The 27510-nt window shown below is 51.5% G+C and overlaps 1 long non-coding RNA gene across 1 annotated transcript in view; it reads left to right on the forward strand.

Annotated features, from left to right (window-relative positions):
• The first annotated feature begins 46 nt into the window (after positions 1 to 46).
• Positions 47 to 27510, forward strand: part of LOC147111317 (uncharacterized) — a 257135-nt gene continuing 229671 nt past the window's right edge. Inside the window, exon 1 of the long non-coding RNA XR_015080084.1 lies at positions 47 to 309. This is a non-coding gene — a long non-coding RNA (uncharacterized LOC147111317). The remainder of the gene's footprint in view (positions 310 to 27510) is intronic.

Raw genomic sequence — 27510 nt, forward strand, 5'->3', positions numbered from 1 at the left:
GATTGGAGGACCGGCGAGCATTCAAAGCCCAACGGGCGAAAGCGGGAGCGGCCGGAAAGCGAGCGGGAAAAAAGCCAAGCGGTGACTGGAGGATCGGCGAGCACGTGCTGCGATTGGAGGTGTCGAACGCTCAAAGCCCAACCGGCAAAAGCGCGAGCGGCCGGAGAGAGAGAGAGAGAGAGCGGGTAAAAAAGGCGCGCGGTGATTGGAGGATCGGCGAGCACGTACAAAGGTGGGTCGGGAGCTGCGCGGTGGCAGCTCGACAGCCGCATTCGCAAAACGCCGGGAGAGATGGAGCCTCAGCAGAAGGTTAGCGCGCTTCACGGTTTGGGGTGGGGTAAGACCAAATCTATTATGTCCGTGTGTAATTGAGACACGGACTGCAGGAGTTGGTTACAACAGGTGTTTACTGAGTGGAGACAAAACTGGAACTACTATGCAAAGTTACTACACAGGCTTATATACAGGGGTGGTCACTACTGGTACTGCAGTATACAGGGGCTGCAGAATATAGTTCCTTCTGCAAAGTACATACACTACAAAATCCAGGGACCACTTACATCGAGAGACCAAATCCAGGGACCGCTTGCATTGAGAGACCAAATCCAGGGACCGCTTGCATCGAGAGACCAAATCCAGGGACCGCTTGCATCGAGAGATCAAATCCAGGGACCGCTTGCATCGAGAGATCAAATCCAGGGACCGCTTGCATCGAGAGATCAAATCCAGGGACCGCTTGCATCGAGTGATCAAATCCAGGGACCGCTTGCATCGAGAGACCAAATCCAGGGACCGCTTGCATCAAGAGACCAAATCCAGGGACCGCCTGCATCAAGAGATCAAATCCAGGGACCGCTTGCATCAGGAGATCAAATCCAGGGACCGCTTGCATCAGGAGATCAAATCCAGGGACCGCTTGCATCGAGAAACCAAATCCAGGGACCGCTTACATCGAGAGACCAAATCCAGGGACCGCTTACATCGAGAGACCAAATCCAGGGACCGCTTACATTGAGAGACCAAATCCAGGGACCGCTTACATTGAGAGGCCAAATCCAGGGACCGCTTACATCAAGAGATCAAATCCAGGGACCGCTTACATCGAGAGACCAAATCCAGGGACCGCTTACATCGAGAGACCAAATCCAGGGACCGCTTACATTGAGAGACCAAATCCAGGGACCGCTTACATTGAGAGACCAAATCCAGGGACCGCTTACATTGAGAGGCCAAATCCAGGGACCGCTTACATCAAGAGATCAAATCCAGGGACCGCTTACATCGAGAGACCAAATCCAGGGACCGCTTACATCGAGAGACCAAATCCAGGGACCGCTTACATTGAGAGACCAAATCCAGGGACCACTTACACTCCGACTATAAAATGGGAATCTGAGTGCCTTGGTGTGGGGAATGGTCATGGTGGTGAAACCAGCTGCAGTAAAGGCGTGTAATGGGTGAAAATATGATGGTGGAATCGGGAGGCGACGGGTGTGGCCTGGTAACAAGTTATTGTCAGAAACCCTTTGCAGGCAGCCTGATGAAAGTCATCATGATAATTTCCCCGGTAACCAGTCCGCTTCTGAGGGAGGGAATTAATCTGCGGCCCCCTCCCTCCGGGATGGTGTTTGACATGCTCGTTAAAGATGAAAGGAAGGAGCTAGTCCCCCCACCCCCCAGCACTTATCTGCTCATTCCCTCACCCCCACTGCCTTTATGATGATCGATCTAATATCAACTACCGTGCAATCTATTACCCCAATAGGGAGTCTTACAGTGGTCAGCTGTGACTCAGTGGGTAGCACTCTCGTCTCTGAGTCAGAAGGTTGTGGGTTCAAGTCCCACTCCAGAGATTTAGAACAAAAATCTAGGCTGACACACCCTAGTGCAGTACTGAGGGAGTGCAGCTCTGCCAGAGGTGGACGTAAAAGATCCCACGGCACTATTTTGAAGAAGAGCAGGGGAGATATCCCTGGTGTCCTGGCCAATATTTATCCCTCAACAAACATCACTAAAAACAGATTATCTCGTCAATATCACAATGCTGTTTGTGGGAGCTTGCTGTGCGCAAATTGGCTGCGGCATTTCCTACACTACAACAGTGACTACACTTCAAAAAGTACTTCATTGGCTGCAAAGGGCTTTGGGACGTCCTGAGGTTGTAAAAGGCGCTATATAAATGCAACTCTTATTTTTATTAGCCCAGAAATTCGGGTCTCCACGGGTGAGTACGCATGGGGTACTCTCCCGTAGGCCCAACGGAAGTGCCGGTTTCGTGCATGCACTGTGCATGCGCGGGAAACTGGAACTTCCGTTCCCTTAAAGGAAGGGGTTGACAAGTGGAACGCGTGCGCCGGAGAGGCAGCGCGTGCGCATTGAACTTACGTTTTTTTGCAGGTTTCTCTGGGAGGGTAAGTCTCCAGGACCTACACATGTAAAAAGCAGGCGCAAGGCCTGCTTTTAACAAGGTAAGTGGTGAATTAATTAAAATTAAAACATTTTTTCCACAGGTTTATTATTTTTAAATACTTTAAAGAAAGGTAAGTTTATTTTTAGCCCTGTTAGAAAATGTAATTAATTTTTTCAAAAATTTAAATTATTGTTTAAAATAGTTATTTTATGTAATTTATAGTTATTTTAAAAATGTGATGTTTTAAAAAAAAATTATTTGAAGTTTTAGTGATGTTTTGGGGCTTATAGTATTTATAGGTTTGACAGCTCTTCCTGTCAATTTTATGAATGGGCATTTCCCTGCTACCATTGGCTCTCCATGACCCACGTGATCCCAGGGGACGCATCGAACTAACTGCGCCCCTGGGATACGCAAGCACTGCATGCCGGAATTTGGAGGAGGCCCAGGATCGGAATCCCACGCGGGCCCACAGCTCAACGGCCGATGCGCTAGGTAAGTGCAGGCCGGAGGCTTGCACCCGCGGGAAGCCTCCAACCCGAATTTCTGGGCCATTATTTTACACTGTTCCAATGGAGCTCAACGGAAGCTTGAGGAACAGCACCTCATCTTTTGATTAGTCACTTTACAAACTTCATGACTCAACATCGAGTTCAACAATTTCAGATCATAACCACTGGTCCTATTGTTTCGGACAGCAGGTGCTGGTAATGATTCGGCTGTTGCCATTTACACCTCCTCTGGACCCATCTTTTGTTTCTTTACTTGTCCCATTACCACCCCCTTTTGGCTTGCACCATCATCCCTTTTATCATTTCATCACTCCTGCCTTCCATCCTATTGCAGACCTTCCCTTTTTTGTTCTTTCCTTTCCCTGTCCTCGTACTAGCTTAAAAACTGTTACATAGGATAAAAAGCACAGAAACAGGCCATTCGGCCCAATCAGTCCGTGCTGGCATTTATGCTCCATTCGAGCCTCCTCCCATCTTTCCTCATCTAACTCTATCAGCATAATCCTCTATTCCCTTCTCCCTCATATGCTTATCTAGCTTCCCCTTAAATGCATCTATACTGTTTGCTTCAACCACTCCCTGTGGTAGTGAGTTCCACATTCTCACCATTCTCTGGGTAAAGAAGTTTCTTCTGAATTCCCTATTTGATTTCTTGGTGACTATCTTATATTGATGGCCTCTAGTTTTGCTCTTCCCCACAAGTGGAAACACTCTCTCTGTATCCACTCTATCAAAACCTTTCATAATTTTAAAGACCTCTGTTAGGTCACCCCTCAGCCTTCTCTTACCCAGCCTGTTCATCCTTTCCTGATAGGTGTACCGTCGCATTTCTGGTATCCTTACAAATCATTTTTGCATCCTCTTCAGTGCCTCTATATCCTTTTATAATATGGCAACCAGAATTGTACGCAGTACTCCAAATATGGTCTAACCAAAGTTCGATACAAGTTTAGCGTAATTTCACTACTTTTCAATTCTATCCCTCTCGAAATAAACCCTAGTGCTTTGTTTGCTTTTTTAATGGCCTTGTTAACCTGTGTCGCTACTTTTAGTGATTTGTATATTTGTACTCTGAGATCCTGTTGCTCTTCTGCCCCAGTTAGATTCGTATTTACCAAGTAATATGTGACCTCCCTATTTTTCTTACCAAAATTTAATATCCCATTTATCTGTGTTGGGTTTCATTTGCCAATTATATACCCTGGGTTTCATTTGCCAATTATATACCCATTCTGCAAGTTTATTAATGTCTTCTTGTAATCTGTTGCAGTCCTCCTCAGTATAGACTATCCCCCCAATTTGGTGTCATCTGAAAATTTAGAAATTGTGTTTTTGGTTCCAAAGTCTAAATCGTTAATATAAATTGTGAACAACAGTGGTCCCAGCACTGATCCTTGTGGAACACCACTACCCACCTTCTGCCACTGTGAATAGCTACCCTTTACCCCTACTCTTTGCTTTCTGTCTTGAAGCCTATTTTCTCCTATAGTAGGATTCCATTATTTTTTCTACCGCCGATGTTAAGCTGATGGGTCTATAGTTCCCTGAACATAGAGTCATAGGGGGCGATTTTGCCAATGGGGGCGAATTGGAGGCAGGACTGCTGCTTGTCAGGTCGTTGTCCCACCTCCATCAACTTGTGGCCAACCCATGCTATTTTCCCTTGATTGACCTTGTTAAGCCCGCCCAGCAGGCTTAGCAGGCCAATTAAGGGGCAGCCGGTTACAGAGAACATCAGCGTATGACGTTTCATCTGTCAAAAGTTTTTGACAGATGAATTGTCATTGTTTGACAGCTCTGTGAAGCTGTCAAACACTGACGTTCTATGTTGTTTAATGAGTCCTATGTTGCTTCTCCAACCTGTCCCTGTAGCTAAGATCCCTCATCCCCGGAACCATTCTGATAAATCTCCTCTGCATCCTCTCAAGGGCCTTCACATCCTTCCTAAAGTGTGGTGACCAGAACTGGCTGCAATACTTCAGTTGTGGCCTAACCAGCGCTTTATAAAGATTCAGCATAACTTCTCTACTTTTGCACTCAATACCTCTATTTATGAAACCCAAGATCCCATATGCTTTGCTAACCACTCTCTCAATATATCCTGCCATATTGGCAGGATAGGTGCACCAACATCAGTGTTCTCGCTCAGGCCAACATCCCCAGCATCGAAGCTTTGACCATGCTCGATCAGCTCCGATGGACAGGTCACATTGTCCGCATGCCCGATACGAGACTCCTAAAACAAGCGCTCGACTCGGAGCTCCGACACAGCAAGAGAGCCCCAGGTGGGCAGAGGAAACGTTTCAAGGACACCCTCAAAGCCCCCTTGAAAAAGTGCAACATCCCCACCGACACCTGGGAATCCCTGGCCCAAGACTGCATAAAGTGGAGCAGAAGCATCCGGGAAGGCACCGAACACCTCGAGTCTCTTCGCCAGGAGCAAGTGGAAGCCAAGCGCAAGCATCGCAAGGAGCGCACGTCAACCCAAGCACCCCACCCACCCGCCCCTTCAATCACCATCTGCCCCACCTATGACAGAGTCTGTAGGTCCCGCATTGGACTCATCAGTCACCTGAGAACTCATTTTTAGTGTGGAAGCATGTCATCCTCGGTTCGAGGGACTGCTTAAGAAGATGTCCTGCTACCTTCAGGGACCTATGCACATTAACTCCCAGGTCCCTTTGTCCCTGTACACTCTTTAAAACAGTGCCATTAAGTGTATATTGCCTCTCCCTGTTCCTTCTGCAAAAATGCATCACCTCACACTTCTCTGTATTAAATTCCATCTGCCACTTGTCTGCCCATCCTGCTAGCCTTTCTATGTTCTGTTGCAGTCGATTGGTATCATCCTCACTGTTTGCCACACCCCCAAGTTTAGTGTTATCAGCAAATTTAGAAATTCTACTTTTTATTCCAATATCCAGGTCATTTATATATATCAAAAAAAGCAGTGGCCCCAGCACTGACCCTTGGGGAACACCACTGTCTACCATCCTCCAGTCTGAAAAACAGTCATTTACCACAACTCGCTGTTTTCTGACCTTAAGCCAATTCCTTATCCAAGCTGCCACTGACCCACCTATTCCATGAGCCTCAATTTTGTTAACCTGCCTTCTATATTGTCAAACGCCTTCCTAAAATCCATGTAGACAACATCCATTGCATTCCCTTCATCGATCCTCCCTGTTACTTCATCAAAAAATTCAATTCGTTTAGTCAAACGTAATCTTCCTTTTACTTTTACAAGGCTTACCAAGTGCCTTTTACCTTGGCTTAGTGGCAGGAGGCAGAGGGTGATGGTCGAAGGTTGTTTTTGTGACTGGAAGCCTGTGTCCAGTGGTGTACCGCAAGGATCAGTGCTGGATCCTTTGCTGTTTGTAGTGTACATTAATGATTTAGATATGAATGTAGGAGGTATGATCAGTAAGTTTGCAGATGGCACACAAATTGGTGGAGTGGTAAATAGTGAGGAGGGCAGCCTCAGGCTACAGGACGATATAGACGGGTTGGTCAGATGGGCAGAACAGTGCCTGAAAAGGTGGTAGAGGCAGGAAACCTCACAACTTTCAAGAAGCATTCAGATGAACACTTGAAATGCCATAGCATACAAGGCTACGGACCAAGTGCTGGAAAACGGGATTAGAATAGATAGGGCTTGATGGATGGCGCGGACACGATGGGCCGAAGGGCCTCTTTCTGTGCTGTATAAATCTATGACTATGCCTGTTAATTTTTTTCCTTGATTATTGTTTCTAAAACTTTACCCACCACTGATGTTAAACTGACCGGCCTGTAGTTACTAGGATTGTCCTTACACCCTTTCTTGAACAATGGTGTCACATTTGCCACTTTCCAATCCTCAGGCACCTCCCCCACATCTAGGGAAGATTGGAAAATTATGGCAAGCCCTCTCGCTATCTCCTCCCCCAATTCCCTTAGCAATCTGGGATGCAAGCCATCTGCCAGGCAACTTATCCACTCCAAGCATACCCAGTCTTTCTAGTACACCCTGTCTATCAATTTTCACCCATTTCCATTGCTTCTACCTTTTCCACTGCTGCCGATATTTTGTCAGCATCCACATCTTTAGTGGCCCTATTCCCATCCTGACTTTCCTGTTTTTATTTATGTGTCTGTAAAATATTTAACTTTTTTGTTTTATGTTCCTTGATAATTTAATTTCATAGTTCCTTTTTGCCTTTCTAATTGTTTTTTGACATCTCTCCTAATCTCTTCATATTCTCTCTTGTCATGCTCTCCCCTGCTGTTCATGTACTTAGTGTATGTCTCTTCCCTTACCCTCAATTTTTCCCTTATGGGTTTATTCATCCATGGTGCCTCATTAGTGTTTTGCTTGTTCTTGTTATTTAGCGGAATATATTTTTCCTTGACTCTGTTGAACACCGTTTTAAATATTTCCCACTGCTGTTCTACATCATTGTTTGCCAATATTGTTGTCCATTTTATTTTCCCAAGTTCTATTCTCAGCCCCTCAAAATTGGCTTTTCTCCAATCTGTTATCCTGGTCTTCGTCATACTTATGTCCTTCTCAATTATTATCTTAAAGCGTATTATATTATGGTCACTATTGCCTAGATGTTCCCCTACTTTTACTTTTATCTGCACTGGTTCATTCCCCATTACTAGATCCAACAGCAAAGGAGTCTTGTACACATTGTAGGAACTCCATTCCCTTATCCCCTTTACCTACCTCTTCTTGCCAATTAATATCAGGATAGCTAAAATCCCCCATGATTATTACTCTATGTTTTTACTCATTTCCCTAATTTGTTTGCATATTTCTTCCTCCACCTCCCTTCCACTATTAGGTGGTCTGTGGACTACCCCTATTAGTGTGATTAATCCTTTATTATCTTTTATCTCTAACCACATGGATTCTATTTCTGTCTTGCTGATAGCTGCGTCACTTTTTTCTACTGCCATTATGTTATCCCTAATAAGTACAGCTACTCCACCTCCCCTTTTTCCCTCTCTATGGCCTAGAAATTCAGTATAGCCACTTTTGGGGCGGTAAAGTCGGGCGGGCGCTAAAGTTTGCGCCCGGCGCAAAGTCGATGGCACTTCGCCGATATTCAGTAGCTTCGCCCTAAGAGGTTGCTTGAACGCTAAAACTGGCGTTGCACGCCTATCTTTAGGCGCTAAGCCGGCGGTGCAGAGGGATAGCGCCGAGGCCGGGCGCAGCGCAGGTGCGGTCATTTCTTGATTGACAGCAGACACCGTGGCGCCGGCCAGCTCTTAAAGGGGGAAGGGTCGACTTGCTCTGCTGCAACGGCCTGCACACTGCAGCCTTCCAGCTAGGCCTGAACACTGCTGGTGATCAGAAGGAGCCATGGCAACGGTACAGAAGGCCCGTGAGCGTGCCCTGCGCTTCTCAGCCCATGACTTGAAGGTGATGGTGAGGGCCTTGGAGAAGAGACAGCACATCTTGTTCCCGGACACTGGCAGGAAGCCTCCAACCAGCCTGGAGGGAGGTCGCCCGCTGGGTGTCGACCACTGGCGATGCCCCCAGGGACAATGTCCAATGCCGGAAGAAGCTTAATGACCTGACCAGGATTGTCAGGGTGAGTACCCTTTCCAGTCTCCTCCTCATCCTTGCATGTACACCTGACATGATGGGCAAAGGGACCTGAAAGCCCTAATGGCCAGCCCTCAGCCAGCAGCTATGGGACAGTCATGAACATCAATTGCACATTCTGCACTTTACACCATGGGAGGCAGCGCACACCACATCAGGGCTACACACTGGCCAAGCTATTCCACCATGGGAGGCAGTGCACACCACATCAGGGCTACACACCGTACTTACAGGCCGTCCTTTCTCTTGCAGGCAAAACTTGCCAACAACCGAAGGCACCAGGAGCAGACCGGGGGAGGCCGCCCCCAGATCCAGGAGCTCACTCCCCTGGAGGAGCACGTGAGTCACCTCATGGGACCCCGGGTGATTGGGCCCGTCGCCTGTGGAGATGCCGACCCTCTTCTGGGCCACAATGGTATGGACATCACCTTTTGGACCTCTCTCGTCGCACTTGCGCATCCGATCTACCTCCTTTGCCATTGTCCGACCAATGCGCTGAATGCCACCAGTCATGCCTCCCTCGCTGACGCCCTCTCCTCACTCTAAAGCTACTCTTGTGCCTTCCTGCTTTCAGCTGGTGACGAGGAGCTCCCTGAAGCTGCCAGTGACAGCCCCTCCGAGGAGGAGGAGGAGGAGGAACAGGAAGGCGGACCATCAGGGCAGCAGTCAGGTGCGGCTGCAGATGCCGAAGTAGTGGACACGTCTTCCCTGGAGGAGAGCCTGGAGGAAGTGTCGGAGGGGAGTGGAGCTGCTGGGACCAGTGGCGTCCAGCAACCCAGGAGGGCTGCGGTTGGTCCGCGGCCTTCCCCCCAGAGGGGGGAAGGATCGGAGGGGAGTGCAGTTGCTGGGCCCAGTCGCCGCCAGCAACGTGGCAAGGGTCGGCCAGCTCTGCCCCCTGCTCCCCAGCGGGAGAGTCCGGACTCCAGTCCGGCCACCTTCAACTCAGAGGAGGTGCGCCACCTCGATCAAATGGCCCAGGATTCGGATCGCCGGCACACCGAGCTGATGGGGGTAGTGGCACGGATGCCTGAGGCCATCGAGTCCCTGGCTAGTAGTGTGCGCGAGTTCGGGGCCTCACATGCCGCGAGTGGCCGGCTGATCAGTGATGCCGTCCAGACAGTGGCTGCTCTGTTGCGGTCGCAGACCAGGGCAACAGGGGCACTGACTGCTGCCACACGCGCTGCGTCAGCCAGGCATCGCCTGGACACCCGCCGCGCTGCAGCAGCACAGCGGGCTGCCCTTCGGCAGATTGGTGCGCATGCTGCAGTGCGGGCCCGTGCGAGTGCCAGAGTGGCACATCACCAGCCAGGGCCGACCATCCGCCAGATTGCACACATTCCTCCAGCCGTCACCGCCACTCCCCCAGCGGCGCCTCAACGGCAAGCGGCTGCGAATGATGTTGGCCAGGCACAGCTGCGCCAATCACCAGCCGGACCCTCGAGGGGCAAACCCCGTCTAGGCCGCCCCCCAAGGGCATCTGCCGGAAGTACATCTAACCCTCAGGAGCCTTTCCCCAGCCTCGCAGCAGCCACTGGGCAGAGCTTGCGGAGGAGCAGCAGGCCGGGCAGGGGCCCCAAAAGGCTCGACAAGGTCTCGCCCTCGCGGCCCAAGAAGTAGACGGTGTGGCCAAGTGTTATTTTATATGGCGATGCCTATGTTTCTTTTGGCCATGGTTGTTTGCTTTCTGGGGATGTTTTTTGGGTTAAGGCTGAGGATGAAGGCCATTTTTGAACAAATGTTCAGTTATTCCTCCCCAGGTTGTGGGAGTGAGTCATTTGACGTACTGTTTTTTGGGGCCGTTTAATGTTTCTGGGTTTCATGTGTGAAGGGGTTTCATTGGTCTAAAATAAAGATTTCTCTTTATTCAGAGAGTGTCCATGTTTGTTGCTGTAAGTGTTTGTTGCCTTCGCCGGCTGAGGGCTTGCGGAGCGGCTGCGTTCATGTTCCTTCATGGCCACAAGGCATTCCCTGACGGGGCTTAGAAGTGACGTTCAATAAGCCACCGACGGACGGCCCTTGGACCTTCTCGCTCCCTCCTGGGATGGTACTCCTCCTCCTCCTGCTCCTCCTCCTCATGCTCCTCCTGCTCCTCCTCCTGAGGTGGTGGTCCAACGTGAGGTGGCAGTGCCTGAGTCCTGCGGAGAGCCAGGTTGTGCAGCATGCAGCAAACAACGACGAATTGGGACACTCGGTCCGGGGAATACTGCAGAGATCCGCCGGAACGATCCAGGCAGTGGAACCGCTGCTTGAGGACGCCAATTGTTTGTTCGATTATGTTCCTGCTCGCTTGATGACTCTCGTTGTATGCCTCTTCAGCAGGGGTCCTGGGCGCGCGGAGCGGGGTCATGAGCCAGGTACACAAAGGATAGCCTTTGTCCCCGAGAAGCCATCCTCTTGGGGGAGGCTGTGCCTCGAACATGTCACACACAGTTGTCTGCCGCAGGATAAAGGCATCGTGGCTGCTGCCTGGAAAGCGGGCATTGACAGCTAGGATGCGCTGCTTGTGGTCACACACCAGCTGGACATTGAGGGAATGGTAGCCCTTCCGGTTGCGGTAATCCTCGGCATGCTCCACAGGTGCCCGCAAAGCCACATGCGTACAGTCAGTGGCGCCCTGCACCAAGGGGAAGGCCGCGAATCTTGCAAATCCCAGTGCACGCTGATGCTGCCTCTCCAGGGCCATGGGGAAGGAGATGAATTGGCGTCTCCTTCTGAAAAGGGCATCGATCACCTGGCGGATGCAGCAATGCACGGCGAACTGGGATATGTTAGCAATGTCCCCAGCAGCGGATTGGAAGGAGCCGGTGGCATAGAAGTTCAAGGCCACCGTCACCTTCGCCTCCACCGACAGAGACGTCCTGCTCCTGAGCTTTGGACGCAGATCTCTGCGAAGCAGATGGCAGATCTCTGCAACCACCTCCTTTCGGTATCTCAGCCTTTTTACACATCTCGCGCCACTCATGTTGAGGTAGGTGCGTTGCTGGCGGTATGCCCTGACCGGGTAAGGCCTATTTTGCCGACTCCTGTTGCCCCCTCTGCGTCTAGCCAGGGCTGCCCCTCTCACACCGCGTCTGCGAGCCCTACGGACATGACGCTGAAACTCAGCGTTGGCACCCCATGCAGCCCCCATAATATGCTGCCAAACAGTCAAATATACAAGAGGCCACTTGCAACGCTCTGGCCTGAAGCCAAAAATACCTGAGCTAGTGTGGGCCCAAACCAGAAAGCTGTCTTCCTTGGTCTCTCGCCAGAAATCCGTTGCACAAGAGTGTTTGCTGCAAAATGGCTGCCCTTTATAGTGCAGGGTAAGTGCCCTTTAATTTACGCTCCCCGGGTCCCGCGTCGGCTCTGTTGCGTTCCACTAAACAAGCGTGCGGGCCGCCGGCCGCACAATGGGGCGGTCCCACTGAAGTTCTGGATCGGGGCGCGCAAAGGGCGTTGCACGAGGGTATGATGTCATTTTCTGCGCGCGCAGGTGAGCGCGCGCTAAACTTTGCGCCGGCGCTAAATGTGTACTTAATTTGGGGCGAGGCACAGATCGCGCTGCGCCCGGACGCTACACGCATAGCGCCCAAAATTCACTTCTCTTAAGGCGCTAACGGCTGGCGCAACCAACTGAATTTCTAGGTCTATGTTTTCTAAATATATTGGCCTAGAAATTCAGTATAGCCACTTTTGGGGCGGTAAAGTCGGGCGGTCGCTAAAGTTAGCGCCCGCCGGAAAGTGCAGGTCAGTTCGCCGAAATTCAGTAGATTTGGCCAAGAGTTTGGGCGAGCGCTGAAACTGGCGTTGCACTCCTATCTTTAGGCGCTAAGCCGGCGGTGCGGACTGATAACGCCGAGGCCGGGCGCAGCGCAGGTGCGGTCATGTTTTGATTGACAGCAGACACCCTGACGCCGGCCAGCTCTTAAAGGGGGAAGGGTCGACTTGGTCTGCAGCCACGCCCTGGATAGTGGAGCCCTGCAGCTAGGCCTGAACACTGCTGGTGGACCCAAATAGCGCCTGAAGCCATGGAGAAGGCCCGTGAACGAGCGCAGCACTTCTCCCAGCATGCTTTGAGGGTGCTGGTTAGGGGGTTGGAAAGGTACAAAGAGATCTTGTGCCTGGACAGTGGCAAGAAGGCTCCCAGGAGGCAGTACAGGAGAGCCTGGAGGAAAATCGCCCACAGGGTGTCAGTCAACAGCGATGTCCCCAGGACTGGTGACCAATGCCGCAAGAAGTACAACGACCTCACTCGGATGGTCAAGGTGAGTACCCTTTCCAGTGTCCTCCTCATCCTTGCATGTGCACCTCACATTATGGGCAAAGGGACCTCAAAGTCCTAATGGCCAGCCCTCCTCCTGCAGCTATGGCACTGGCATGATCCTCAATAGCACTTTCTGCACTTAACACACTGGCCAAGCTATTCGACCATGGGAGGCAGTGCACACAACAACAGGCCACCACACTGGCCAAGCTATTCCACCATGGGAGGCAGTGCACACAACAACAGGCCACCACACTGGCCAAGCTATTCCACCATGGGAGGCAGTGCACACAACAACAGGCCACCACACTGGCCAAGCTATTCCACCATGGGAGGCAGTGCACACAACAGGCCACCACAATGTACTTAGAGGCCGTCCTTTTGCAGGCCAAGATGGCCCGGAATTTGAAGAGCCAGAATGTCACTGGGGGAGGCCGTGCCCAGTTCCAGGAGCTCAGTGAGCTGGAGGAGAGCGTGGCTCGACTCATGCGTGGCCAGGTGACTGGCCCTGTTGCCATTGGAGATGCCGACCCTGTGCTGCGACCCAATGGTAAGGACATGACCGTTTGGATCTCTCTCGTTCCCCTAGCGCATCAGATCTACATCCTTTGCCACTGTCCGACCAATGCGCTGAATGCCACCACTCATGCCTCCCTTGCTGACGCCCTGTCCTCACTCTAAAGCTACCCTTGTGCCTTCCTGCTTTCAGCTGGTGAGGAGGAGGTCGTTGAAACTGAGAGTGCCAGTCCCTCGGAAGAGGAGGACGACGAGGACCAACAGGAAAGCGGCACATCGGGCGAAGCCTCATCCGCGCCAGGGGATGGCAATGGAGGGGAGACGTCTTGCCTGGAGGAGAGCCAGGGGGAAGTGCTGCAGGGGGGTGTAGTTCCTGGGCCCAGTGGCGTCCAGGCACGTGGGAAGGGTCGGGCAGAACTGCGGCCTTCTCCCCAGAGGGGGCAAGTGTTGCAGGGGAGGCCAGTTCCTGGGCCCAGTGGCGTCCAGGCACGTGGGAAGGGTCGGGCAGAACGGCGGCCTTCTCCCCAGAGGGAGAGTCCGGCCTCCAGTCCGGAGACGGTCCTCGCCCAGGAGGTGCGCCTCCTAGATGAAATGTCCGCGGATTCTGAGCGCCGCCACAAGGAGTTCATGGGGGTTGTGGGACAGTTGCCTCAGGCCATTGAGTCCCTGGCTCATAGTGTGGCCGCTTTCGGGGACTCACAGGCCAGGGGTGTCGAACAACTCGCGGTAGCACAGGCCAGGGGTGTCGACCAACTCGCGGCAGCACAGGACAGGGGTGTCCAGCAACTCGCGGCAGCGCAGGACGCGAGTCGCGAGTTCATGAGTGGTGCCGTGCAGACACTCACTGATCTGATGCGGGCACAGACCAGGGCAGTTCGGGCACTCACTTCTGCCACACTCGCTGTGTCGCGGAAGCATCGCCAGGGCACCCGCCGCCCTGCTGCAGCACAGCGGTCTGGCCTCCACCAGATTGCTGCGCTTGCTGCACTGCCAGCCCGGCCGAGTGCCAGCGTCTCTGGCGACCAGCGAGCGCCTGGCATCAGCCAGCTTGCCCCCATTGCTGCAGCCGCCACTGCAACTCCCCCAGCCAAGGTGCGACGAGCTGCTGCAGAGACTGATGCTGCCCAGCCACAGCTGCAGCAGTCAGCAGCCGGCCCCTCCAGGGCCGGTCCTCGTCTAGGCCGACCCCCAAGAGCATCTGCCGTCACGCATTCTGCCCCTCAGGAGCCTTCCCCCAGCCTTGCAACACCCACAGGGCCCAGGTTGAGGCGGAGCAACAGGTCGGGCAGGGGCCGCACAAGGCTGCACAAGGACTCGCCCTCTCGGCACACCCAGTAGAGTGTGGTGGCAACGGTTTTTTTTATATGGGGGTGTTTGTGTTGTGGGGGGGGCTTATTTTGGTAAGGCCGAGGATGAAGGCCAATTGGATGGGCAAGTTTTGTTATTCCTCCCCAGGTTGTGGGAGTGAGATATTTTTGTGACTGTTTTTTGGGGGTCTTGTCTGTTTTTCTGTTTCATGTGGGAAGGGCCCTGAGTTTGTTAAATAAAGCTTTTTATTTATTCAGCTTGTCCAGGTGTCATGTTTCCAGTGGTTGTTGCGTTAAGCGGCTGAGGGCTTGCGGAGCGGCTGCATTCAGGTGCGTTCATTGCCACAAGCCATTCCCTGACAGGGGGCCTAGAAGTGTTGTTCAATAAGCCGCCGGCGGACGGCCCTTGGACCTTGTGGCTCCCTCCTGGGCTGGTACTCCTCCTCCTCCTCCTCCTCCTCCTCATGGTCCTCCTGCTCGTCCTCCTGAGGTGGTGGTCCAACGTGAGGTGGCAGTGCCTGAGTCCTGCGGATAGCCAGGTTGTGCAGCATGCAGCAAATGACGACGAACTGGGAGACTCTATCCGGCGAATACTGTAGAGATCCGCCGGAGCGATCCAGGCAGCGGAACCGTTGCTTGAGGACGCTAATCGTTTGCTCTATGATGTTCCTTGTGGCTTGATGGCTTTCGTTGTATGCCTCCTCCGCAGGGGTCCTGGGCGCGCGGAGCGGGGTCATGAGCCATGTACACAAAGGGTAGCCCTTGTCCCCAATAAGCCATCCCCTTGGTGGAGGCTGTGCCTCGAACATGTCAGCCACATTAGTCTGGCGCAGGATAAATGCATCGTGGCTGCTTCCTGGAAAGCGGGCATTGACAGCTAGGATGCGCTGCCTGTGGTCACACACCAGCTGTACATTGAGGGAATGGTAGCCCTTCCGGTTGCGGTAATTCTCGGCATTGTCGATAGGTGCCCGCATAGCCACATGCGTGCAGTCAATGGCGCCCTGCACCATGGGGAAGTCCGCGATCCTGCCAAATCCGACTGCATGCTGCTCCTGCCTCTCTAGGGTCATGGGGAAGGAGATGAATTGGTGTCTCCTCGCGAAAAGGGCATCGGTGACCTGCCGGATGCAGCGATGCGCGGCGAACTGGGAGATGTTCGCTATGTCCCCAGCAGCGGCTTGGAAGGAGCCGCTTGCATAAAAGTTCAGAGCCACCGTGACCTTCACTTCCACCGAGAGAGACGTCCTGCACATCAGCTGTGGACGCAGATCTCTGTGAAGCAGCTGGCAGATCTCTGCAACCACCTCCCTTCTGAAGCGCAGCCTCTTAACACAATGCGCGGCAGTCATGGTGAGATAGGACACCTGCTGCCGGTATTCCCTGAGTGGGTAAGGCCTACGTTGCCGACGCCTGATGGCCCCTCTGCGTCTAGGCATGGCTGGCCCTCTCACACAGCGTCTGCGAGCCCTTTGCACATAATGCTGGAACTGAGGGTTGGAACCCCATACAGCCCCCATAATAAACTTGCAAACAGTGAAATCACAATGATTCAAATTTCCAAGCTCTGGCCAGAAGCCAAAAATACCTCTCCTATGTTGTCCCAAATCAGTAAGCTCTGTTCCTTGGTCTCTGTCCAGAAATCCAAAGCACTAAAGTCATTGCAGCAAAATGGCTGGGCTTTATAGGTCAGTGTAAGTGCCCTTTAATTAGCGCTCCCCGAGGTCCACAGGGCCTCTGTTGCGTTCCACTTCACAGTTCTTAACAGCGCCATGCCCACATTGGCCGGGCGCCACTGAATTTCTGGTTTGGGGCGCACAAACAGCGTTGCACGACGAAATGACGTCATAAGCTGCGCGCGCAGCTGAGCGGGCGCAAACACTTTGCGCCGGCGCTAAATGTCAACTGAAGTTGGGCGTAGGCGCAGTTCGTTCTGCGCCCGGGCGCTAAGTGCCTTGCGCTGCAAATCTACCCCTCTTATGGCGTTAGCGGCTGGCGAACGCAACTGAATTTCTAGCCCATTATACCCTGCAATGTTTAATTCCCAGTCCTGATTTTTCTGTAGCCGTGTCTCAGCAAATCTCTAGCTTTTTCCAGTTCTGACGAAAGGTCATCGACCTGAAATGTTAACTCTGTTTCTGTCTTCACAGATACTTAGTATTTCCAGCATTTTCTGTTTATATTTCAGATTTCCAGCATCTGCAGTATTTTGCCTCTATACAGATCGCAAGGTCAGTCTTGGTTAGCTGATCTTAGCCAGGGGCAGCATTGGGGATGTCACAATGGCCTCCGCCCCTCAATTAGGGAAAGGGAGGGAAGAAAAGATTATTTGAAACAGTCACGGTTTCTGCTCCATTGACCCCATGTGACCCCTGGCAAGTACACATATGTGGAAATCAGGTGATGGCACAATTGTGATGCTCTCAATAGTTGAATAGTCTGCCAACGCTTGTTACCTAGGACCCATGTGTGTAAACTAGCCACTTAGGCAAGGTAGCAGAGGGCTCCTGGCAAATTTGGGACAGCTTCTCCAGAGAGAGTCAGCACATTCAGGGGAGGAGGTGGGGAAGGCGAGGATGAAGAAAAGAAAGACTTGCATTTATATAGCGCTTTTCACGACTACTGTATGTCTCAAAGCGCTTTACAGCCAATGTAGAGTCACTGTTGTAATGTAAGAAACGCGGCAGCCAATCTGTGCACAGCAAGCTCCCACAAACAGCAGTGTGATAATGACCAGATAATCTGTTTTAGTTATTTTGGTTGAGGGAGGAATATTGGCCAGGACACCGGGGATAACTCCCCTACTCTTCTTCGAAATAGTGCCAAGGGATCATTTACGTCCAACTGAGAGATCAGACAGGACCTCAGTTTAACATCTCATCCGAAAGACGGCACCTCTGACAGTGTAGCACTTCCTCAGTACCACACTGGAGTGTCAGCCTAGCTTTATGTGCTCAAGTCCCTGGAATTGGACTTAAACCCACAACCTTCTGACTCACAGGTGAGTGTGCTACCCACTGAGCCATAGCTGTCAAGAGGAGATGGAAGAGAATAAGCAGGACCAGTTTTCATTATTTTGAAGTTAATGGACAGCCAGGGCTGACATTACCTTCAAAATGATACAATGATTTGCTTAAACTTTGCTGATATATACATCGCACAGACACCAAAACCTAATGCTTCCCTTGACAGGGCAAAGCATTAGATGTTGGCATGGTGTTTCGGCATCTACAGCTCTCCCACTCAACCTGGGTGGTAGGAGGTGTGTGGGATGTGGAAGCCGCCAACGAGGTGTTGGACATCTACATCATCCCATTCCTGCCCTGGATGGTTTCGTATGGTACTCAGCAATCCATCTGGACACACTTGTCACCTTATTGAAAAGAACAGGGAATGTTAAAATGGCCGTTGGTCCATCAAAAGCCCTCATGCTGTGTACAATCAACCTGATCGTAGGTGCAGCTCATTCATTTAATCTTCTGAGTGAACGTTCTGCCTGATCCTCAAAAACAATCAAATGAAACCCAGAATATTTATCCATCCCCTGACCGGCACCATCTAATGCTGCCGTGTTGATTTTCACAGCTGGCGTGAGTGCTGATTCTGATTCTTCCAACATCCTAATTGAAACGCTACCTCGAGATAATGGAAATCCTCCATCTTCTCCTTTGACAGCAATTGGTAACACTCTCACCTAAGTCAGAAGGTTGTGGGTTCAAGTGGCACTCCAAAGCCTTGAGCACAAAAATCTAGGCTGACACTCCAGTGCAGTGCTGAGGGAGTGCTGCACTGTCAGAGGAGCCGTCTTTCAGATGAAAAGTTAAATCGAGGCCCTGTTTTCTCTCAGGTGGACGTAAAAGATCCCATGGCACTATTTCAAAGAGCACGGGGAGTTATCCCTGGTGTCCTGGCCCAATATTTATCCCTCAATCAACATCACTAAAACAAATGATCTGGTCATTATCACATTGCTGTTTGTGGGAGCTGTGCGCAATTGGCTGCCGCGTTTTCTACATTACAACAGTGAGTACACTTTAAAAAAAAAAGTACTTCATTGGTTGTTAAAGTGCTTTGGGACATCCTGAGATTGTGAAAGGCACTGTAGAAATGCAAGTCAGGCTTTCTTGAATGAGGAATGTCTAATACTACTACTTGATGTCACCCAAATGCCCAATATCACAATTCATGAAGCCGCCCTAATGTCACCCAGGCTGCTTCAGTCCAGAGTTCCTATCCCCCGCCCTTCCCCCTCACCTGAATGCGCTGACTCTTTCTGGGGCAAGATGCATGTGCGTCAGCAGCTACCACCTCTCCCAGCAGTCAGCGTTGAAGGGGCACCATAGCAGAGCCCGATACAGTTCTCTCCCAACGTCCATACAACAAGGTCACTGGATCGCTACAGGAGAGGAAACCCTGCTTGACTTCATACCTCCAGAGCCCAAGGCTGCTAAGACACAGTGCACTCAAGGCCTCCATAATCAGCACCTGTGAAGAGACGCTCAGTCACTCGACCAGGAAACCACCAAGACTGGTTCGACGAGAATGACCAGAAGATCCAGGAGCTAATAAGCCGCAAACACAAGGCATTCCTGATCTGGAAACAGCAACACAACTCGAGAGCAAGAAAGCAGCTCCATGCAACGCCTGAAGGCCGAGGGCCAACAAAAAACTCGCGACCTAAAGAACAGATGGTGGGTGGAGAAAGCGCAGGAGATCCAGCAGCTAGCCGACAACCACGACATGCATGGATTCTTTAGAGCAGTCAAGACCACCTACGGCCCAAGCACACAAGGTCCTACCCCACTGTGGGCCAAGAACGGAGAGGTACTCATCAAGGACACCGAGGCAGTCAGTGCCCGCTGAAAGGAGCACTTCGAAGATCTCCTTAACCGAGACTCTGTCTTTGACACGAGTGTCCTCAACTCCAACCTGCAGCATGCTACCCGCCACCATCTCAGCACAACCCCAGCCCGGCATGAGGTTGAAAAGGCCATCTGACAACTGAAGAACAAGGCCTCAGGAGCAGATGGAATCCCTGCCGAGGCACTAAAGCATGGCGGAGAAGCACTACTGGTGGGAATTCATGAACTCATTTCCCTTATCTGGAAGGAGGAGAGCATGCCAGGGGATCTCAGAGACGCCACAATTGTGACCATCTTCAAGAATGGTGACAAGTCCGATTGTGGTAATTACAGAGGAGTTTCCCTGCTGTCTGCCACAGGGAAAGTCATCACAAGAATCCTCCTCAATCGCCTTCTCCCAGTGGCTGAAGAGCTCCTCCCAGAGTCGTAATGCGGATTCCGCCCTCTGAGGGGCACAATGGACATTATCTTCACCGCACGTCAACTACAAGAGAAATGCAGGGAGCAGCATCAACCGCTGTACATGGCCTTCTTTGACTTCACAAAGACCTTCGACACTGTCAACCGTGAGGGATTATGGAATGTCCTCCTCAAATTTGGCTGCCCTCAAAAGTTTGTCACCATCCTCCGCCTGCTTCACGACGACATGCAAGCCGTGATCCTGACCAACGGTTCCACCACAGATCCAATTTAAGTACGGACCGGGGTCAAGCAAGGCTGTGTCATCACACCAATGCTCTTCTCGATCTTCCTTGCTGCAATGCTCCATCTCACCCTCAGTAAGCTCCCCGCTGGAGCTAATTTACAGTGCAAACAGGAAACTGTTCAACCTCCGTCGCCTCCAGTCCAGATCCAAGGTTGTCGCATCTTCTGTTGACGAATTACAGTATGCAGACGACGCTTGCGTCTGCGCTCACTCGGAGGTCGAACTCCAAACCATCGTCAACACATTCACAGAAGCATACGAGAGCATGGGCCTTACACTAAACATCCGTAAGACAAAGGTCCTCTACCGACCTGCCCCCGCCACACAGTACTGCCCCCCCGATTATCAAAATCCACGACAAGGCCTTGGACAACGTGGACCACTTTCCATACCTCGGGAGCCTACTGTCAACAAGGGCAGACGTCGATGATGAAGTCCAACACCACCTTCAGTGTGCCAGTGTCGGCTGACGAAGAGAGTGTTTGAAGACCAGGACCTCAAACCCAGCACTAAGCTTATGGTCTACAGAGCAGCAGTGATACCTGCCCTGCTGTATGCCTCAGAGACACGGACCATGTACAGCAGGCACCTCAAAGCACTGGAGAGGTACCACCAACGCTGCCTCCGCAAGATCCTGCAAATCCATTGGCAGGATAGGCGCACCAACGTCGGTGTTCTCGCTCAGGCCAGCATCGAAACATCGTCCGCATGCCCGATATGAGACTCCCAAAACAAGCGCTCTACTCGGCACGGCAAGAGAGCCCCAGGTGGGCAGAGGAAACGCTTCAAGGACACCCTCAAAGCCTCCTTGAAAAAGTGTAACATCCCCACTGACACCTGGGAATCCCTGGCCCAAGACCGCACAAAATGGAGAAGCATCCGGGAAGGCGCCGAACACCTCGAGTCTCTTCGCCGGGAGCAAGCGGAAGCCAAGTACCAGCAGCGCAAGGAGTGCACGTCAACCCAAGCACCCCACCCACCCGCCCCTTCAACCACCGTCTGCCCCACCTGTGACAGAGACCGTAGGTCCCGCATCGGACTCATCAGTCACCTGAGAACTCATTTTTGATTTGGAAGCAAGTCATCCTCGGTTCCGGGTGTCTGCCTAAGAAGAAGAGGGAAGAGAGTCCAAGGCTGCTAAGACTTTGAAGCACTCCAACTGACAGCACGTACCAGACACATCAAAACTGTGCTCGTCCAGATCTGTAGCACTTTGGGTTGTGAATTTACTCACATAGTCACTACAGGGAACTTTGAAACCAGCAGCTTTAAAATACCAACACTGCAGACATGTAGGATTATAAAATGCTAGTGTATAAAGATCTCATTTTATTAAATATTTAGAGTACAACATTTATCCTCAACTTTGAATTAATCTAACTACTAGTGCTTAACTTTTCAAAACCCTAATTGTATCAGCAGCAGTTTTTTAACAATCACTGGATGGGAGAGCATTAAAACATTACAAAACAGTAAAATATATATTTTCTTTGGGAGGTTTTATAAATTTGTAATGGTTAGCACCAGCACAGAAGTGATGATATTCACTGAATCGGAATAAAGGGAGAAATTTGATGCTTCAAGACATTATGCATTTAAGTGTTATGGCTGACTCTGGAACAGACAGAATTTAATGGCTATTTTAATATACTAGAGTTCCGTGCCGCAATTTGCCAATCACAGCACTACATTTTTCGAGGGAGGACTGTATTTTATTAGCTATAAAAAGAAAGACTTGTATTTCTATAGCGCCTTTCATGACCACCGGACATCCCAAAGCGCTTTACAGCGAATTAAGTACTTTTTGAAGTGTAGTCACTGTTGTAATGTAGGAAACGTGGCAGCCATTTTGCGCACAGCAAGCTCCCACAAACAGCAATGTGATAATGACCAGATAATCTGTTTTAGTGATGTTGATTGAGGGATAAACATTGGCCAGGGCACCAGGGATAACTACCCTGCTCTTCTTTGAAATAGTGCTGTGGGATCTTTTACATCTACCTGAGCGAGCAGACTCTGTTTAACATCTCATCCAAAAGATGGCACCTCTGACAGTGCAGCACTGCCTCAGTACTGCGCACCTAGATTTTTGCACTCAAGTCTCTGGAGTGGGCTTTGAACCCACAATCCTTCTAGACTCAGAAGCAAGTGTAAATATTTAAAGGGGATGAGGAGTGAGAAGAAGAATAGATTGGAGAAAAACACCAATACAGACTTAATGGTCCAAAGGGCCGGTTCCTGTACTGCAACATTCTATATGCGCGAATGGTAGCATAATGGTTAGCTTACTGGACTAGTAATTCAGAGACCTGGATTAATGATCCAGAGATGTGAATTCAAATCTCACCACAGCAGTTGGGGAATTTAAATTCAGTTAATTAAATAAATCTGGAACAAAAAGCTATATCAGTAATGATAAAACTATTGGATTATCGTAAAAACCCATCTGGTTCACATCTGGAAGGAAATCTGTTGTCCTTACCCGGTCTGGCCTATATGTGACTCTAGACACACAGCAATGTGGTTGACTCTTAACTGCCCTCTGAAATGGCTGAGCAAGCCACTCAATTGTATACAACTGCTACAAAAAACAATAATAAGAATAAAACCAGACGGACCACCCGGCATCGACCTTGGCACGGGCTTCGGACATGACAAAGGCACAACCAGTCGACCCTGCAGCGTCCTCCTCACTAACATCTGGGGACTTGTGCCAAAATTGGAAGAGCTGTCCCACAGATGAGTCAAACAGCCTGACATAGTCACACTCACAGAATCATACTTTTCAGCCAATGTCCCAGATTCCTCCATCACCATCCCTGGGTATGTCCTGTCCCACCGGCAGGACAGACCCACCAGGGGTGGTGGCACAGTGGTTTACAGCCAGGAGGGAGTGGCCCTAGGAGTCCTCAACATTGACTCCAGACCCCATGAAGTCTCATGGCTCAGGTCAAGCACGGGCAAGAAAACCGCCTGGTGATTACCACCTACCGTCCTCCCTCAGCTGATGAATCAGTACACCTCCATGCTGAACACCACTTGGAAGAAGCACTGCGATTAACAAGGGCACAGAATGTACTGTGGAGGACTTCAATGTCCACCACCAAGAGTGGTTCGGTAGCACCACTACTGACCGAGCTGGATGAGTTCTGAAGGACATAGCTGCCAGACTAGGACTGTGGCAGGTGGTGAGAGAACCAACACGAGGGAAAAACCTAATTGACCTCGTCCTCACCAATCTACCTGTCGCAGATGCATCTGCCCATGACAACATTGGTAGCAGTGACCACTGCACAGTCATTGTGGAGATGAAATCTCATCTTCACACTGAGGACCCCTCGATCGTGTTGTGTGACACTACCACCGTGCTAAATGGGATAGATTCAGAACAGATATAGCAGCTCAAAACTGGGCATCCATGAGGCGCTGTGGGCCATCAGCAGTAGCAAAATTGTATTCCACCACAATCTGTAAACTCATGGCCTGGCATATCCCTCACTCTACCATTACCATCAAGCCAGGAGACCAACCTTGGTTCAATGAGGAGTGCAGAAGAGCATGCCAGGAGCAGCACCAGGCATACCTAAAAATGAGGTGCCAACCTGGGGAAGCTGCAACACAGGACTACATACATGCTAACCAGTGGAAGTAGCATGCTATAGACCAAGCCAAGCGATCCCACAATCAAAGGATCAGATCAAAGCTCTGCAGTCCTGCCACATCCAGTCGTGAATGGTGGTGGACCATTAAACAACTAACGGGAGGAGGAGGCTCCATGAATATCCCCATCCTCAAGGGAGGAGGAGGCTCCATGAATATCCCCATCCTCAATGATGGCAGAGCCCAGCATGCGAGTGCAAAAGACAAGGCTGAAGCATTTGCAACCATCTTCAGCCAGAAGTGCTGAGTGGATGATCCATATCGGCCTCCTCCTGAGGTCCCCATCATCACAGAAGCTGGTCTTCAGTCAATTCGATTCACTCCACGTGATATCAAGAAATGGCTGAGTGCACTGGATACAGCAAAGGCTATGCGCCCCGAAAACATCCCGGCTGTCGTGCTGAAGACTTTTGCTCCAGAACTAGCTGCATCTCTAGCCAAGCTGTTCCAGTACAGCTACAACACTGGCCTCTACCCGACAATGTGGAAAACTGCCCAGGTATGTCCTGTCCACAAAAAGCAAGACAAATCCAATCCAGCCAATTGCCTCCCCATCAGTCTACTCTCAATCATCAGCAAAGTGATGGAAGGTGTCAACAGTGCTATCAAGCGACATTTACTCATCATTAACCTGCTCATCGATGCTCAGTTTGGGTTCCGCCAGGACCAATCAGCTCCATACCTCATTACAGCCTTGGTCCAAATATGGACAAAAGAGCTGAATTCCAGCGGTGAGGTAAGAGTGATATACCTATCAATTCAGTTCATGAAAAGCGACGAGTTAAGTTAGTAACTATACGTTTTTATTGGCTAAATAACAGAGCCTACCCTCGTGGGTGATCGGATCCAACAAGGAGGAATACCAGCCAGTCGACCACCTTTATACCTGGGCAAGCAGGCGGAGCCATGGGCGGAGTCAGCTGTGGTCAGCCCAGGTATAACAGCGTGGCAAGAGGTGACCTTGTGTAGTGATACAACAGTGTAAACAGTGATAACCATAGTGTAACGATATAAACAGTGATAACCATAGTGTAACGATAGTGAACGATAAAAGTGGTTTACCACATTCACCTCTTGTTTAAATTTGAGTCTGGCGGGGTGAAGTGTACTACCAGTTCGGGTATGTCAGTCTGTCCGGAGGCCTCGTAAGCCTTTCTGATCGGCGCAGCAGCGGCGGCGGTGGTGCAGTATCCGATGTTAATGCTGGTGTCTGCGTGGTCGGCGAAGGCTCGTGGGGTTCCGGCATGCCGTCTACCTGGGCTGGATTTGGGGGGTGGTGGGGGGTAACGGTGGTGTCTCAGGGATGCCCGAGGGTGCGAGGTCTCGTAAGGAGACTGTGTCCTCCCGCCCGTCTGCGTATGCCACATAGGCGTACTGGGGGTTGGCGTGCAGGAGGTCCACCCTCTCGACCAGGGGGTCCGTTTTATGGGCCCTCACGTGCTTTCGCAGCAAGACGGGCCCCGGAGAAGTCAGCCATGTTGGTAGCGAGGTTCCCGTAGTCGACTTCCTGGGGAAAACAAACATTCGTTCATGGGGGGTGGCGTTAATGGCAGTGCAAAGAAGTGACCGGATGGAATGCAATGCTGCCGGGAGGACTTCCTGCCAGCGAGAGGTTGGGAGGCCCTTAGACTTTAAGGCTAAGAGAACGGCCTTCCAGACAGTCGCGTTCTCTCTTTCCACCTGGCCATTCCCTCGGGGGTTGTAGCTGGTGGTCCTGCTTGCAGCAATACCTCTCGCTAGTAGGAACTGGCGAAGTTCCTCGCTCATGAAGGATGAGCCCCGGTCGCTATGTATATAGTTCGGGAACCCGAACAAGGCGAAGAGGTCGTTCAGGCATTTGATGACCGTGGTACTGGTCATGTCTGGGCAGGGGAAGGCAAAGGGGAAACGGGAGTACTCATCAATAATGTTGAGGAAGTACACATTACGGTCAGAGGACGGGAGGGGCCCCTTAAAATCGATGCTCAAGCGCTCGAAGGGGCGGGTGGCCTTGATCAGGCTTGCTCTGTCCGGCCTAAAGAAATGCGGTTTGCATTTGGCACAGGTTTGGCAGTTCCTGGTCATGGTCCTGACCTCCTCGATGGAGTAGGGCAGGTTGCGGGCCTTAATGAAGTGGTAAAGTCTGGTGACCCCGGGGTGGCAGAGGTCGTTGTGGAGGGTCTGCAGTCTATCAATTTGCGCGTTGGCGCATGTACTTCGTGATAGAGCATCTGGGGGTTCGTTCAGTTTACCAGGCCGGTACAAGATATCATAATCGTAGGTGGAGAGCTCGATTCTCCACCTCAAGATCTTGTCGTTCTTGATTTTGCCCCTCAGCTTGTTATTAAACATAAAAGCGACCGAGCGCTGGTCGGTGAGGAGGGTAAATCGTTTGCCTGCCAGGTAATGCCTCCAGCATCGTACTGCCTCCACGATCGCCTGGGCCTCCTTCTCGACCGAAGAGTGTCGGATCTCAGGGCCCTGGAGGGTCCTTGAGAAGAAGGCCACAGGTCTCCCCGCCTGGTTAAGGGTTGCAGCTAGGGCGAAGTCGGATGCATCGCTCTCCACTTGGAAAGGGATAGACTCATCCACCGCGTGCATTGTGGCCTTAGCAATGTCTCCCTTTATGAGGGAGAAGGCTGCGCATGCTTCTGCCGTCAGGGGGAAGGAGGTGGACTTCATGAGGGGTCTGGCTTTGTCCGCATAATTGGGCACCCATTGGGCATAGTAGGCGAAGAGCCCCAGGGTTCTCTTCAGCGCCTTTGGACAGTGGGGGAGGGGAAGCTCCATGAGGGGGCGCATTCTTTCGGGGTCGGGGCCGATGACTCCGTTCTCTACTACGCAGCCGAGGATGGCAAGGCGCGAGGTGTTAAACACACATTTCTCCTTATTGTAGGTGAGGTTCAGCCGTTGGGCCGTACGGAGGAATCTCTCCAGATTAACATCATGGTCCTGCCGGTCGCGGCCGCAGATGGTGACGTTATCTTGTTAAGGGAACGTGGCATGCAGCCCGTTCTGGTCAACCATCCGGTCCATCTCCCTTTGGAAGACCGAAACCCCGTTGGTGACGCCGAAGGGAACCCTAAGGAAGTGGTAGAGGCGGCCATTCGCCTCGAAGGCGGTATACTGGCGGTCCTCAGGGCGGATAGGGAGTTGGTGATAGGCCGACTTAAGGTCGATGGTAGAGAATACCCGGTACTGTGCAATCTGATTGACCATATCAGATATGCGGGGAAGGGGGTATGCGTCCAGCTGGGTGTACCGGTTTATGGTTTGGCTGTAGTCGATGACCAGGCGGTGTTTATCGCCGGTCTTAACGACTACGACCTGGGCACGCCAGGGGCTGTTGCTTCCCTCGATGATGCCCTCCTTCAGGAGTCGCTGCACCTCGGAGCTAATAAAAGCTCTGTCCCCGGCGCTGTACCGCCTGCTCTTGGTAGCGACGGGTTTACAGTCGCGGGTGAGTTTAGCGAACAGGGAGGGGGGCGGGACCTTGAGGGTGGATAGGCCGCAGGTGGTACGCGGTGGGTGGTTTAAAAGCTGCTGGTTGTAGACTGTGAGTGGGGGGAGGGGTCCACCGTATGCCAAAGTGACACTTTGAAGGTGGGATTGGAAATCCAGCCCTAGTAGGACGGCAGCGCAGAGCTGGGGCAGGACGAGAAATTTAAAATTTTTATACTCCGTGCCCCAACCGACAGGGTCACAACACAGTAGCC

Source organism: Somniosus microcephalus, chromosome 11 (assembly GCF_052327205.1).
Source record: "Somniosus microcephalus isolate GS21.2 chromosome 11, FLI_Smic_1.0, whole genome shotgun sequence".
In the NCBI taxonomy this organism is placed as follows: Eukaryota; Metazoa; Chordata; class Chondrichthyes; order Squaliformes; family Somniosidae; genus Somniosus; species Somniosus microcephalus.